The following is a 17,393-nucleotide window of genomic DNA, read 5'->3' as shown; positions in this document are numbered from 1 at the left end:
ACTGCTCTTGCGGCCTCTCCTGCTTCTGAAAGTGCCGGCCGCTCACTAGGCTCATCTTATATTCACTGCTTCCCCCGTCCACCGGCGTCTTTGATTGGTTGTAGTCAGACGCACCCCAACGCTGAGTAACAGCTGTCTCACTGTAACCAATCGCAGCCGCCGGTGGGTGGGTCTATATCGTGCAGTACAATAAATGAATAAATAATTTAAAAAAAAACATGCGGTCCCCCCCAATTGATACCCAGCCAAGATAAAGCCTCACAGCTTCTGGCTGGTGTTCTCAAACTGGGAGGCCTATCATTTTTAGTCTGCCCCCCAGCCTAAAAATATCAGCCAGCAGCCACCCAGAATTACCACATCCATTAGATGGAAGAATCCTGGGACCTTACCCGATTCATCCCAATTACCCTAGTGCGGTGGCAATCGGGGTAATAAGGAGTTAATGGCAGCCCATAGCTGGCACTAAGTCCTAGGTTAATCATGGCAGGCATCTATGAGACACCCCCCCATGATTAATCTGTAAGTGAAAGTAAATAAACACATACACCCAAAAAATCCTTTATATGGATAAAAAGACAAAAAAACACCCTCTTTCACCACTTTTTTACGTAATCCACACGAGCTCCCATGACGCTTCCAGCTCTGTTACATCGGAACCTCACAGTGAGCACCATAGCACAAGACTGCCCACTGTGAACTCCACACAGCAACTGAAGTCAGTCACGCTATCAGCAGTGACATCACTCAGGTTATCCGTGACCACAGCTGGAGTCCTCCACCTGTGACAACAAATCACCCGAGTGACAGTGGTGCCGTCACTCAGGTGATTTCCGGTCACAGCTGGAGTCCGTCACATGTGACCGAAAATCAGGCCGTGACACAGAGATAGAGCCATGTTATGAGAATGAACTCGCTTGAAGCTCTGCCGTCACAGCTGCAGCCCCGCACTACTGCCTGCGTCATGAAACTGACCTCAGAGGTTCACACAAGTTCATTCTCATGGCATGGCTCTGTCTCTGTCTGCTGTCAGCGGGCAGTCATGCTATCTATTCTTTTTATCTATTGTTTCTATCTATCCCTCTATCTATCTATGTATTCTAGTTATCTATCAAATCCTATCCTATCATATTTTATTTCTCCTTTAAAAGCACTATGCAAAACACAGCCCAAACGCAGGGAAAACGCATCGAAAACGCATGCGTTTTTAACGCATTTTTTTGTCAAACGCAATGTTTACATTTGCCAAGAATCTGCCAGAGGGTCTTCAAACCAGAACGCAGTGTTCTATCATAAATAGTTATCAGGATTACTCTTCCTCCAAAGTAGACACAGCTCAGTTACGCACACTCCCGAACAGTTGGTGCCGCAGTGTCCACTCTTTGCCCTAAGTTGTATATTAGTTTTTTCTTTCTCCCATTTTGAAATCATATCAGTTCTATCATTTCACCTGTAGTCACAGAAGCCCCCTCCCCTTGAGGTCATACCAGGCCCCATTTCATACTATCAGCTATAATCACGCCTTCTTCTCAGACTCAATACTCAGCCGAGTATCGTGAATGCTAGAGAGCCATGCTCGAGTCCCCGTCTCGCATGTTTCCCGGCTGTTTTTCAGCCACTAAATATGCAGGAATTGCCTGCCAATCATGGTTATGCCGTAGACATGTTGAGTACTGGCGTTACTGTGATTGGCTGGTCACATAGCATCATTGGGTCTATATAAGACCTGGTGACGCCATGCTTTGTCCACTATACTCAAAAATAGTGTAGGGAGTGCTTCTGCTGGAGAAGGAACAGTGTGTTACAGAGTTTAATAGCCTTACAATCCTTGCTGGTGCTACGTTAAACTAACAGTCCTTTTCAGGCCTAATTCAAATAGATTCTATTGTCTACTGTAATAATACCGCTGTTGGTCTGCAATTATGTAGCGCCCTGGAAAACCTGGTAGATGTACATGTAGGCCCCCGCACAACACCAATCCCACGAAGGGTTAAATCAGCTGACCTGAAATCCTAGTCACCCCCCTCAGGGAAGGACAGACACACCAGTGGGCGGGACCAGGCGGATATGAAGCGCCCACCTAGGGGTCTGGAGAGACCGGGGCGGGAAAACAGTCAGTTAGAGATAAGTTCAAGTTGAAGTTGGGAGTGGAGGTCGCAAGCTGACAGGTGCCAGGGTCGGAGCCCTGACACCTTGGCTAGGTGGCAGACGGTAGCCAGAGTCTGCAGGAGACAGGAAGACGGCTGCGGAGATCCGAGGTAGACCGGGACAGGGTTGGAGCCCACCAGTACCGACACCGGAGAACTGACCCAGAAACCGTGTGCACAGAGGGGGTACTTGGACCCTGAAGCCAGGACCGACACCGACGGCCTAGCTTATTAACCAATTGAGGGCAGGATTTCAGGTCCTGTCCCAACCTAAGTCCCGAAAAGTAGACAACCACCCACAGAGAGGGATAGGGCAACCGCCAGGGCCCGTAGATCCCAAGGGTCAGCGTCAGACAGGCATGGCTCCCAACCAAAGGACCGGGAGCGGACTCCCGCGCTTCAGACCGGGAAGTCCTACCTACAAAATACTGAGTGCAGAGGAGAGAGACTTTGACTACCAGCCCGGGTGTGGGATCAGATACACCCGTCTGCGGCAGCCGGCCACCATCACCTTGGTTTACCACAAGACTTGTGTGCTTTATTTGACCGTGAGTAACATCCCCGCCCTGGCCGGGTGCGTCGGCCCCTGCAATCACCCTCCTCAGCATAGAGACACTGGGTCCCAGGACATCCATCCCTACCCACGGCGGGGTTAACATCCAGCTGCCAGCCCAGCATCCCCGGGAGCTCCTCAACAGCAGTGGTGGTGCTACATCTCACCACACACCATGGGTGGCATTCCAACCAATCCCGTATAAATACATCCCCTTTTATTCGGCATGCCCGCGCGATGCCCGGGTACGGAGGACCCCTCGAGCCGCACCGTAGATCCGGATTCGAGCAGCACCGGCTGCTGGTACGGGTGCGGCACAATTACTTTAGAGTTAACTTCTGGAGATGACATAGTGTTTTATACACATTTAGTCAGGGAATATTGCCTTTCCATATATTGCTGCGGCCATGTACAAACAAAAATCCTTTCAGGGCCAATTTAAATAGATTCTATTGTCTAATAATATTGTTCTTATCTACAATTAGTGTAGGAAGAGCTGCTGGAGAAGGGACCGTGTTATAGAGGCATCTCGCCAGTGATTATTGCCTTATAGACCTTGGTGCTGCCACATATAACCAAAAGTGCTTTCAGGGCCAATTTAAATAGAGTCCATTGTCTAATAGTAACACTCATAGCTGCAAATGTGACGCCTCTGGACTAGTCAGGTCGTCACAGGGTACTGCATGCTCTTTATTCTTAGTGCAGGACTGAACTTGGTTCTGGGTTCCCAACCTGCAGCACTGCCTCCATCAGCATCCAAAAATCCCAATCACACCTCGCACCTCACCCTGTCAGGCACACCAGTGGGCTGCGGAGCTGGAATAGGGCTGCACACCTAGGGGTCAGGCAGGGAGGTGGGAGGTGACAAGTCAGTTGGCTCCAGGGGAGAGAAGAGAAGAGAGTTGAGTGGTAGCCATCGAGCAGTGAGGAGCTAGGAGGGAGCGTGTGTCTCCCGGGGAGGAGAAGATTGGGTTGCAAACGGTGGTCTGGATCTGGAGGAGTCAGAGACCCGGTCACGGGATATTGGGACTGGATATCTGGAGTTAGTCTTGGAGGACGGTCGGTAGCTGAAGTACAATAGCCGAGCTGAGACCGAAAGCACGTCGGGGTACTGGACCCTAGGTTGGGGAGAGGCTTCAAGCAACCTGGCAATTAACCTGCGGAGGATAGGGCCTTTATAGACTGTCCCACAAAGCTCAGAGATCGAGGGCACTAGCGCAACGAGGGGGATAGGGCTTTCGAACCAAAGCAGCTCACTGAAATCCCAAGCGTGAGCTCCTGAGAGCAGAGCTCCTTCACACCAAAAAGTGGGGAGCGGAGCCCGGACAGCTTCAAGCTTACGGGCCACTTGGACACTACTAAAAATTTGTGCACGGAGGCAGGCTCCGGACCATCAGGCAGTACTGCAGGGGACGGAGACATGGACGAGCTACCCCAAGAGGGCAGCGACACCCAGAGACTTGGTTTACTACGTTGTCAGCGTCTGCTTTCCTTCTTAGCGAGTACCTGATCAGCCCCTGCTCCCAGCGAGCCTGCACTCCCTTGCAAAACCCCTATGATCCAGAGTCCCATGGCCTTCCCTACTCGTGGGGGGTAACTTTATCTGGCTGCCCTGTTCCATCACCCGGGTACTCCCAACGGCAGCGGTGGTACTCCCTGTTACCGCACACCACGGGTGGCGTCACAAACTTTCTAATCCCCTGTAAATAATCCCCCATCACATTTTAGAGTGACACTGAGCCCCTGGGTCCGGAGACCCTCGAACCACAAGTAGCGACACCCGGATCCGAGCGGTTCGACCGCTGCTGGGGCGGTTCACATACCTAATTTAAAATATGCAAGGTATGCGGTAAGGAATGGGAAAGTGGATGTCCCGCTGACGGTGGAGCATGCAGAGGCTGTGGACCAGGGCAAACTGTGTGTTCTGTGGGAGCACACCAAACAGTCATCATCTAGACCTAGCATCCAGTCCCAGTTTGCAGGTGGGTGCGGAACACCACTGCTGAAGCCAAAGTAGTGGGTTGGATGGCAGATAATGCCTCCAGTCTGTTTGCCAACACCACCATGTCATACATTGTCCAGTCTCAGTAGCCAAGAGTCTGGACCACATAATCCTCACCTTGATCTTCCTTCCTCCTATAATGGCGAGTCCCAGGAGACAAGTGAAACCACAATTGGAACTCTCAGGAACTCATTACCTTTCCTTTTATTGCTTCTTATGGCCTCTCACTGCATGATTCAAGAGGAGATTGTGTGTGATGATGCCCAAATATAGAAGGAGATGAAGGTGGAGAACGGCCTTTACAGTCTCAAGAGGTGGATGATGATGAGATACAGTTACCAACAAGTCATGTTAAAGGCCCTGTCACACACAGAGATAAATATTTGGCAGATCTGTGGTTGCAGTGAAATCATGGACATATTGTTCCATTTATACACAGCCACAAACTTGGCACTGATTGTCCACAATTTCACTGCAACCACAGAACTGCCACAGATTTATCTCTGTGTGTGACAGGGCCTTAAGTCAACAAGTCAGGAGGAGGACCAGAGTGAGGAAGTAGAACATGAGGTAATGGATGTGTGCCGCCCCCGTGCGAGCAGCCGGGGCTTCTCGGATCCGGATCTGCAGGGTGACTTGAGGGATCTTCCGGACCCGGGGGTCACGCGGACACTTCGAATAAAAGGGGACGTATTTGTACGGGATTTACTATAATCACTCTGTGACGCCACCCATGGTGTGTGGTGAGATGTGGCACCACCGCTGCTGTTATAGAGTACCCGGGGGCGATGGGATGGCAGCTGGATATTAACCCCTCCGTGGGTAGGGATGGATGTGTGACGCCCTGGACTAGCCAGATAGTCACAGGTAGGCCCTTGCATAACACCCATCCCCCTAATAAGGTAACAGCAGCCAACCACACAAAACTTAGTCACCTCCCTCAGCGCTTAATGGATACACCAGGGGCGGAACCAGGCGGTTGGCCATGCCCACCGAGGAGTCCAGAGGGCCTGAGGCAGGAAACTGTAGTTCAGTCAGTTCAGTTCAGTTTACAGTTTAGTGACAGGAGGAGTAGAGTGCGGCAAACCTGTGCCCAGGTCTGCAGCGGAAACTGACAGGTGCCGGGGTCGTAGCCCTGGTACCTAGACTAGGAGGCAGGCGGTGGCCTGACCTGCAGGAGCCGGGAAAACCGCCAGGTGGAACCGTAAGGGACCGGGACAAGGTACTGGCCCGCCGGTACCGAACCGGGGAACCGACTGGAAACCGGAGCACAAGGAGGGGTACTCAGACCCAGAACGAGGCCCAGAAGCCACTGGACCACGTAAAATTCACTGATTGAAGTCTGGACCTTAGGTCCTTTCCCATCTCAAGACCCGAAAGAAGGCAATAGCCCACCGAGGGATATAGAAAGCCACCGCACAGGCAGAGAGATCCCACGGGCCAGCGCCTGCGGGCAAACAAATTCCTCCGGCACATATATAGTCGGGGAGCGGACTCCCGTTGCTGAGGCATTGGCAGTCAACACAACATAAAGAGGTGCAGGAGAAAGGCCAGGACCACCAACCCGGGTGGGGGACAAGACGCAGCCTGCTGCGGGCACCGACCACCATCAACTTTGTTCATCTGAGACTTGTGTGTGTCAGTAATCGTGAGTACAACAGTGCCATCCGGCCGCGCACCGCCCTGCACCGCCCAACATCCACTCTCCCCAAACGGGTCCCGGGGCCACCATCCCTGCCCATGGAGGGGTTAACATCTTGCTGCACGACCATCTCCCCCAGGGGCCCCAGTAACTGCAGCGGTGGTGTCTACATTTTCACCACGTCCCGTGGGTGGCGTCACGAATTCAAATATGGCTCCGGCCGTACACCTACCTAACCACCCCCATCGAGATCGCCAGCAACCCCTTGCAGAGCGACGTGACCCCTGGGTCCGGAGGTGCTCGAGACACCCACCAAACGAGCCCGGTCCCGAGCGGCTTGGCTGCGGCCGAGCGTGGGGCGTTACACATCGACTCTTCTGGCGTCACAAACAGGATTCGATCCATTCACTTACCCAGTGAAGTGCACCTTGAGGTTGAAGTCAGCGGTGATACGTTGCCATATTTGGAGAAGTCGTCATCTTTTGGCGAGAAGATTCCCGCCAGAGTCTTCTTCCCCGCAGAAAGGGCGCGAAAGCGTAAGCCCCGGCCCCGGAGAACGCGGCCTTGCAGAGAAAGTGAGTGGTCGCACAGTGAAGTTGTCCGGCTGAAAAAGGGAAGGCCGCGAAAAGACCAAGGGGGAGCGGGTGAATCGGCAGCTGATGATGACCGCGGAAGAAGGAAAGGATGTCGGCGTTCAGGGAGGTGAACGGAGCGGTGCCCGTCACCGGAGTGGCGGGACCCAGAAGCGGCAGAGGCGGAGTGGCTTTTGATCCGGAGGACCGCAACCCGAATGAGCTCCCCGCCAGAACCGCTGTATGGTTGGAGCGGGAGCTGGGCCGATTCTGCGTCCGGGTAAGAGCGCAAACCTTGCAACGGGTGCTCGACTGGAAGGCAGAGGTCCGGAGGATGGTTGCCAGGGTGTGGGCCCGTGAGCAGAGGGCCGCCGCAGCTGTGCAGCGCCGGGCCAAAGCCACGCAGACCCCCATGTCATCCCTGATCAGCTGGGAACTGGAGCCTGCCAGTACTGTGACAAGCGAGCCTGGAGTAGCACAACTCATAGAAGAAGAAGTACCGTGTACGCTGCCCCCGCCGCCCTTCCCGCTGGAAGTTCACAACCCAGGGATCTACTGCACCTGGATGGGGAGCCCGATAACCCGTCCGACGATGGCGCAGTGCGGTCCCCTGCAATAGTGAGAACCGCTGCAAGTTGAACTACTGCAAGTTAACCCCCAGAGTTTTAAAGTATTAAAGTTACAAGTTTTAAAGGACCCGCTCCTGCAGTAACCTCCTGCCTTTGTTGAACGTCCCCATGTTCCCGGGAGACGCCATCCAGCACATGGGTGGAAGGAGGAGGACCTTGCCCGACTTGTTGAATGCCGCTGCGATCGGAGCCGCAGAAGGCGCCATCAGGGGTCGGAGCCCCTGGTGTAGGACGTCAAGGAGTTAAAGGAGTGAGGACAGTTTCTGCAACAGAGCCCGGTTTACCGTACCCGCACTGCAGGCAGTGGAGGACGGGGTCTTTATGGACAGTGTCACCCGTGAGTGAAGGTGGCATTGGGGACCTGTGCTGCCCTGTGGTGGACTGTGGGAAAGTGACTGGAGAAGGCTGCGTCGGCAGCAAAGTTACCCTGTTTGTAAATAATCCCGGACCATCCTTTCGGTTCCACAGCCTCCAGAGAGGCAGACTGGAGGAAGGGCCTGCGGGAATGTGATGGCCGATGCCCTGTCACCATTGCAACCGGTAACAACCCTCCGGGTCAGGGGTCCCCAGGACGTGGGGCCTCTGGAGAGACTGCCGGGTATGGAACTTTGTACCCGGCCCGTTTGGGCAATACCCGGACCCATTCCTGTTTCCTGCACTGGGGAAAAGGGTTGCGCACTATTGCTTAGCGGTGGCACCAAGGTCTAGGTTTGTTTGGGTGGGTAACTGAAAGGACCCGGTCCCGTCCCGTTCCCGGTTAATAAAAGTGTTTTTATGTTGCAATGTTTACGCAAAATGCCTCTTGCAAGGGAAGAATTCTGCATATAATTGACAAATGTAAATAATGTTAATATAATTGTATGTATGTGTTTCTCTTTTTATCTTTTCCAGTTTAAAAATAAAAATAAACGGTGGTGGTCGGACAGCCCGCGGACGGTCTGTATTAAACCAAGGGGGAATGTGACGCCCTGGACTAGCCAGGTAGTCACAGGTAGGCCATTGCATAACACCCGTCCCCCTAATAAGGTAACAGCAGCAAATCACACAAAACCTAGTCACCTTCCTCAGAGCTTAATGGACACGCCAGGGGGCAGAGCCAGGTGGTTGGCCATGCCCACCGAGGAGTCCAGAGGACCTGAGGCAGGAAACTGTAGTTCAGTCAGTTCAGTTCAGTTTACAGTTTAGTGACAGGAGGAGTAGAGTGCGGCAGATCTGTGCCCAGGTCTGCAGCGGAAACTGACAGGTGCCGGGGTTGTAGCCCTGGTACCTAGACTAGGAGGCAGGCGGTGGCCTGACATGCAGGAGCCTGGAAGATGGCCAGGTGGAACCGTAAGGGACCGGGACAGGGTAGTAGCCCGCCGGTACTGAACCGGGGAACTGACTGGAAACCGGAGCACAAGGAGGGGTACTCAGACCCAGACCAAGGCCCAGAAGCCACTGGACCACGTCGAATTCACTGATTGAGGTCTGGACCTTAGGTCTTTTCCCATCCAAAACCCAAAAGAAGGCAACAGCCCACCGAGGGGGATAGAAAGCCACCGCACAGGCAGAGAGATCCCACGGGCCAGCGCCTGCGGGCAAACGGACTCCTCCAGCACATATATAGTCGGGGAGCGGACTCCCATTGCTGAGGCATAGGCAGTCAACACAACATAAAGAGGTGCAGGAGAAAGGCCAGGACCACTGTTAAAAATATACTCTTAAATATATTTTTCTTCAAATACGCGATAAGACACATGAATAATGGACTGCAGAATATGTAAAAAATAAATGTATTTTATAGCTATTTAAAAATGGTTGCCAGAATCAGTTACAGAAAGGAAAAATAAAATTCTTGTTTGCTTAAGTAAAAGAGATTCTATTAGTCCATATTAATTAATAGAAATCTTCATTCATCTTTCTTGAGTTCTTGAATGGGCTCATGCTGGAGGCCTGACAGCATGTTACTTCGTGGAGGGCTGCATGGATCCTGGGTCAGTTGGCAACATGCAGGAGTGAGAGACCCCCTCCCTCGTGTCATGATATATAAATATATATATATATATATATATATATATATATACTGGTATATATATATATATATGTATATTTATATATATATATATATATATATCAGCTGTCCAGACCATATAGGGAAATTTTGTTGAGCACAGTTGCACATGATGCAATCACTAGAAGCTTCCAGATTAATACATATACCATACTATGTCAGCACTTATGTATATTCAATATGGATACCTTAATATTTAATCCTTATAAGAACTTTATCAATAAGCTATGCCCTCCCACATAAACAGAACTGTGAACATATATAATATGTCCTATTTAAAGTGTTTAATAACTAGATGTATTAAGTTTAATGTTTTAACAACCACCAACCCGGGTGGGGGACAAGACGCAGCCGGCTGCGGGCACCGACCACCATCAACTCTGTTCATCAGAGACTTGTGTGTGTCAGTAATCGTGAGTACAACAGTGCCATCCGGCCGCGCACCGCCCTGCACCGCCCAACATCCACTCTCCCCAAACGGGTCCCAGGGCCACCATCCCTGCCCACGGAGGGGTTAACATCTTTCTGCACGACCATCTCCCCCGGGTGTGCCCGTAACTGCAGCGGTGGTGTCTACACTTTCACCACGTCCTGTGGGTGGCGTCACGAACTCAAATACAGCTCCGGCCGTACATCTACCTAACGACCCCCATCGAGATCGCCAGCAACCCCTTGCAGAGCGACGTGACCCCTGGGTCCGGAGGCGCTCGAGCCATCCACATATCTTGTTGGCTAACAATCCAAATTGTGACTTGGGGATGGAGTTCCTTGTGGCTTTGGGATGACAACTATCATATAAGAGTAAATTATTTCTATCTGTAGATTTTACATATAAGTCTGTTTGTAGATAACCATCACTTCCCTTGGTGATTGTTGTGTTCAGATAATTTATCTTGTGTGGATGATACTGCATAAAAAATTGAAGTTCAGACCATATACCATTAATGTGTTGATGAAAATCCATGATGGAGTCCAATGAGCCCCCTCCCCATACGCAAAAGATATTGTCAATGAATCTTTTCCAAATTATACAATGTTTTTTATATCCCTTATATGTATATACAAACATCTCTTTAAATAACGACATATACGCATTAGCGTAGGGGGGCGCTACATTGGACCCCATCGCGGTACCTTGTTTTTGGATATAAAAGGTATCTTGAAACAAGAAAAAATTCTCAGTTAATACAATTTGTAAAAAATCTAAGCAACAATCATGTACATCAATAGGGAAGTCGTTCTTTGACATTAAATCATGTACTGCTGCCATGCCTTTATTATGGATGATGGAAGTGTAACCAAGTTATTACACATAGTGCCATCCAGGATTGTAACTTCCGTTTAAATTACAGGAAGTGACGTTACGACATCATTATCCACACGCCCATTAGCTTATCAAGCGGTATATTTAAACCCAGATGTCATGTAGGCAGGACATATGCACCACGGACCCGGAGAGGCAGTTTCTTATCTAAATTGATAGTTTATCCACACTACTTTACGAGCTTTGGTATGTCTAAGGCTATGTGCCCACGTAGCGTATTTTTATCCCCAGCACAATCTGTGAAGATTGTGCATTATCCATGCAAACGTGGCATATTAGAATGCAGCACTTCGGCTGCTGCCGAAGTGCTGCGTTCTAAGAATTGACATGTCACTTCTTTCGTGCGTTTTGCATGCAGCCCCCGCTCTGTGTATGGGAGAGGCTGCATCCAAAGCGCATGAAATCGGCTTTTCAGTACGCACTGTTTCTGCAGCGATTTGAAGTGCACATGTGCTGTTCAAATCACTGTAGAAATTTCTGCAGTGACAGAACGCAACGTGGACACATAGCGTGAGAGCTTCTTTGTGTATTGATTCTGTTACTAATAAGACCTACACTGCCAATGATGCCATTGTAACTACCTGTTTCACAGTATCAGTTCTGACGACAGCTACTTACTTATTGTTCTATTTTATTCATAGGATGCAGATTCTGATGCTTATTGAATATTGACTAGTGAATCATATTTCATCTTGATGTGTTTCTTGATGTTTATCAATATATGTTACATTTATTTGGACATTCTGATTGTCATCAAAATCCTTTTGCTTATATTATAATGCATTAATTGTAAATATATTTTCTAATTTGTGTATATTGCATGTTAATGCTTATCATGCCATAAGATTGTCTTATATCTCAATTTTTCTTTTGTCTTAGTGTAAAAAAACCTGATGTGGTCATCTGACCGAAACGTTTTTTTGAAAACACAAAATTGCTTGTTTAAATAAATAAAAAAATCATTTAATTTCAATAATTTTGCGGTGGATTTTAGTCAGATGGGCGTCTCCGTTGTCCGGTGCTGGCGCCGCCTCTTTCGGCCATCTATGTCATCCTTCTTCTGTAGCCGGGGTGCATGACGCGTCCTACATCATCCACACTCGCCGGCATTGAGGTCCTGCGCAGGCGCACTTTGATCTGCCCTGAGCAAGGCAGATTAAAGTATTGTAGTGCGCCTGCGCGGGACCGGCGAGTGTGTATGACGTAGGATACGTTATGCACACAGGCTTCAGAAGGAGGACGAACATGGTCGAAAGAGGAGGCGCCGGTACCAGACAACGTAGATGCCAATCTGACTAAAATCCACTGCAGCACGACCATTTAGGTAAGTATTATAAAGTGATTTTTACATTCTACACAGCGGCCTAGGCTCATATATACAGCATGTTAGAATGCTGTATACAGTGTATCGACCCATATCCTGTCCACCGCCATTAACTTGAGAAGGGTGGCAGCTATAGGCATAGAAGTGGTGTCTAGGTATAGTAAAGTAGCCATGCATTATGCAATGAAACCACCTATAGCGCCACCTGGTGGAAAACAACGGAGTTAGAATTTTTATCTCGAAAATGGAACAAGATACAGAAAAAAGGGAATTACAAAGTTGTAGTGCATCATCAATTCAATACGAATCGACACCTTGCATACAGAAATGCTATGATTAGAATGCATAAAACGCAGAATTACCCTATTATGCAAATAAGTGTGCAACGTCATACCTGACGAAATACTGTAGACTGCTAATAGTACATACTGTACAGTAAATGGGATTGTTCAAAGGGTTGCCCAACAGACCTCTGTCACGCTGTTCTCTCCAGCGCGACTCATGAATGTTTAAACATGGATGCGTTACGCTGGAGAGAACAGCGTCACAGAGATCTATTGGGCAACCCTTTGAACAATCCCATTTACTGTACAGTATGTACTATTAGCAGTCTACAGTATTTCGTCAGGTATGACATTGCACACTTATTTGCATAATAGCGTAATTCCCCGTTTTATACATTCTAATCATAGCTTTTCTGTATGGAAGGTGTCGATTCGTATTGAAGTGATGATGCCCTACATCTTTGTAATTCACTTTGTTTCTCTATCTCGTTCCGTTTTTTAAATAAAAATTCTAACTCCGTTTTTTTCCACCAGGTGGTGCTATAGGTGGTTTCATTGTGTAATGCATGGCTACTTTACTATACCTAGACACCACTTCTATGCCTATAGCTGCTGCCCTTTTCAAGTTAATGGCGGTGGACAGGATGTGGGTGGACACACTGTATAAGAGTTCACTGGTGGGGGCCGCAGCTTATAGGCCGAAAAACTGGTGACACATTCCCTTTAACTCAGCAGGCCCCATTTTAAGTCAATATTCCTGATTAAAGGTTTACAGACTGAAATTTGGGGTTCCTCAGGGCTCTGCTAGATGTAGTAGCATGAACCAAGTCTGACCCAAGGTAGCCTTTATATTGATTTCTTCAGACAGACTCCACCAGACCCCTACAAATATATCCTATGCTAGTTTTTAACTAATAACCCATTTCCTGCACCTGTTAGGTCTATAAATGCTGAATAAAAGGATTTTTACTGTACATGTAAATGACCTCATATAAACCTAGAATTGTCTTTCCAAACTCACAAGAAAGACAGAATGTTGAGCTGCGCATTTGTATACTATCCAAACAGTAAAGCAGTCACAGATGCCTGAAAATTAAACAATGTACATCAAAATAAGTAAAACTGGGATTAACAGCATGTACAGGATGTCAAGCATTCATTTGTTCTGGTTTTTCCTTAAAGATGTTACCATCGTATGGATCACACACATCTCAGCCAACTACAGTCACATTTGGCATGACTTAAATGAGAATTCTGTTCATTTGCTGCCAGAACGCCATGCATTTAATTTGTCTTCTCACATCCTGTGTTGATGCCGTCCCACTGCTCTTTGTTCCATTACACTGCATATAAATCTATTGTCATTCTAATAATCCCCACAATCTGTTCACAAGAATCATTTTAAAAGCAAAAAATGTTTGTTTAAATTCTTTCAATTAATTTAAGAAGCAAAAAAATTGTCTGTTTTCTATAAAAATGCATAGAAGTGTTTCTTCAAAGACGAGCATTCATTGTGGTTGACTTGTTACAATACTAAGTACTCTCTACGGATGAGCAGACTGGGAAGAAAAAAATTATGTGGGGTCTCCCTTATTTTTGATAACCAGCACAGATAAGCATACAGCTGTGGGCTGCAACTCTCAGCAATCTGCTTTACCTTTACTGGTTATCACAAAATAGAGGTGACCCCACTACATTTTTTTAAATTATTTATTTATTTAAATGATGTGGGGTCACTTCTGTTTTTGACAACCAGCCAAGGTAAAGTAGACAGCTGAGGGCTTAAGACTGCAGCTGTCTGCTTTACCAACTCTAATTATAAAAATAAGGGGGACCCCACCTCTTTTTTTAAAAAATTATTTTATTTTGTTCACAGCAGTAAAAAGCCATCTTTCCCATGCCAAACTTTATTCAGCATTCAAACTTAGACATGGACTTCCATGAAACGTTCATGTTCAAGTGCGAGCCTGGTACACCAGGTATCTGATACCAACCCCGAACTTTTCTGTTCGGGTTCGACAGGTGTCTCTCTAGTCAGTTAGATTTGAGGTGTGAGTCCCTAATCAAAAGCATGAAGCCCTAAACCTCCTGAGGAATTCTTCTAAACACAGCAGCGTTGCCTTTCCTATCGCCTCTCCTGTGCCTGGGAGTGATGTGACAGCTCTTGCATGTGTTTGTACTCCATGCAAGTGAGGAGCTAAACTAGAGCCACCACAAACTGCACTGCTGCAGAGTTCTGCTCTGGCTTCTCCTTTCTCTGGTCAGTGCAAACTCCACCCACAGCCCAGAGTCTTCTGCTGGATCACAGGTTTGTTCTTAGGAAAGGATGGGAGATTCAATTCCCCAGTCTTCTATTTGCCACCATTGCTTCTCACCCACTGATACAGCAAACCTTATACCTCCTGCTCCTGCCTTTCCAGCACAGCTAGTAGTCGGTAAACAGGAGGGAGAGGGGGAGCAGCACATGAGAATATAGTGAGGATCCTCTGCTTCTAGGTGGCTTTACTGTTTTTATGGCATGAGACTTAAGATGCATGATGCCCAGTCCTCTACAAAAATGGTATATGTGCATAATATAAGAGCGGTACATGTAATATGCAGGTGCAAAATAGGTACTGTGTGTGTAATCCATGTATGTGTCTCTCTTTGTGCACTGTATTTCCCATATGTGTGAATATGTGTATATATAAGGGCTGTATCTTAATTTTTGTGTGTGAATTAGATGTATGTGTGTGTGTGTGTGTGTGTGTGTGTGTGTGTGAAATAGTGTGTGTATGGGTATGTGCACGCTTAAATGTAATCTGTTATATGAATAAACACTATTAACCTGCTGATATGGGGCTAATCTGCAGGTTAATAGTGTTTTAAACCTGACCGGTGCCTGCACTGAGAGCCTCACTGCCAGGAGGAAATTAATGTTATTCCTCGGTTCCCAGCAGCGTTCGGCTTCCAGTCAAGGGGAAGTTGCTGGTGTGGGTTCAGTCACTGCTCAGTGTATAGTTAGAGGTGGCTGTAACCGCCTCCCACATTGACTAACAGCCGGTTCTAATCCAGAATGGCTGTCAGTCAGTGCAGCTGATGCGGTTACAGCTGCTGCTCACTATACACTGGGCAGTGACTGGAGGCACACCAGCGCCGCCCCTGTGACTGGCAGCGGGGATTAATGTGCAGCCACATGGCAGATTTAGAACACTATTAACCTGCAGATTAATCCCATGACAGCAGGTTAATATTGTTTTATAATATGACCAGATGACAAGTTCCCTTTAGGTATTTGTCACAGACACTTCTGCACCAAAAATGTATCTCATGGCAGGAAAATTGATTGGGGCTGCTTATCCACCATTCAGACTATACTGCGTTACAACCATTCATCAATTTTTCACATCTAGGGAAATTAGCTACAGTCCTATGGCTTGTAAACTTTGTGATTATGATGCACTCTGTGGACAAAGGAACATCGAGATCTCCCTTGTAATCTTGAGACTATTGATGTTTCACCAATTTTGGTTCTCAAGTCCTCAGACAGTTCTCTTCTTCTCTTTCTATTCTCCATGTTTAGCATGGCACATACAATGCAAACCTTGAGACAACTTCTCGCCTTTTTATCTCATTTTAGGTATGATTTTTATATTACTCGCACCTGTTGCTTGCCACAGATGAATTTGAATGAGCATCACATGCTACAAACAAAGTTGTTTACCCACAATGTTGGAAAGGTGCCAACAATTTTGTCCAGCCAATTTTGGGGATTTCGTGTGAAATTATGTCCAATTTGCTTTTTTGTCTCTGTTTTCTATGTTGATCCAATACACACAAAGAACATAAAGGAAGATGAACACACCCTAGTTATAGGGCTGAGTGCTCAGTCAGAAAGAACTGAACTACAAATATATATAAAAAAAAAGGCTGACCCACTTCTCCAAGAGGTGTGAACAGATGCTAGCTGAAAACACAATATAGCTACAAAAATACATACAGCTGCACTGTAGAATGCCAACATTGAATAAGGGAGCTCTGGTATTGCATTACTGCTATAGGAATATTTGGTCAGTCTTTTATATATATATATATATATATATATATATATATATATATATATATATATATATATATATATATTTGTAGTTCATTTCTTTCTGACTGACCACTCCACCCTATACCTATGGTGCGTCCATCCTCCTTTATAGATGGATCCTTACTGCCCGGACATGTACGTTTTTTAACGCAGATAGTGGCATTTCAAGTTAGGGTCCCAATATTTAAGAGATCATCTTTTTGTAGTTACCGGGCTCACATGCATTGGCCAATACATAGGCTAATTACCTCTTTTTCAAATATTCCTATAGCAGTTATGCAATACCAGAGTTCCCTTTTTATTGTTAGCACTCTAGAGAACAGCTGTATGTATGTTTGTAGCTATATTGTGTTTTCATCTGGTACCTATTGGATCTGCTGGTTAGTTTTCTTTGATATACGGGCACTACAATGTACTGGGAACAACAAGGGCTTATTTACAGTTTTTAATTCTGAAATGTTCATTGCGTTAGACTCCATGGGTTTTTTCCAACCCATTGTGTAAATGAAGTCCGCAAACTATGCTAGGAAAGTCTAGGTTCCAAAAGCCAAATGGCGCTCTTTCCCTCCCGAGCCCTGCGCCCATACACAACTTTACAGTTACATGTGGAGTATTTTCCCGTTCAGGAGAAATTGTGTAACACATTATGGGGCTTTTCTTTCTATTACTCTTGTGAAAATTGAAAATCTGGGGTTAAAACAACATTTTAGTGGTAAAGATGTACAGTCATGGCCAAAAGTTTTGAGAATGCTACAAATATTAATTTTTACAAAGTCTACTGCTTAAGTTTT

Source organism: Anomaloglossus baeobatrachus, chromosome 4 (genome assembly GCF_048569485.1).
Source record: "Anomaloglossus baeobatrachus isolate aAnoBae1 chromosome 4, aAnoBae1.hap1, whole genome shotgun sequence".
NCBI lineage: Eukaryota > Metazoa > Chordata > Amphibia > Anura > Aromobatidae > Anomaloglossus > Anomaloglossus baeobatrachus.
The sequence above is the reverse complement of the archived record's forward strand: the minus strand, read 5'-3'. Positions refer to the sequence as shown.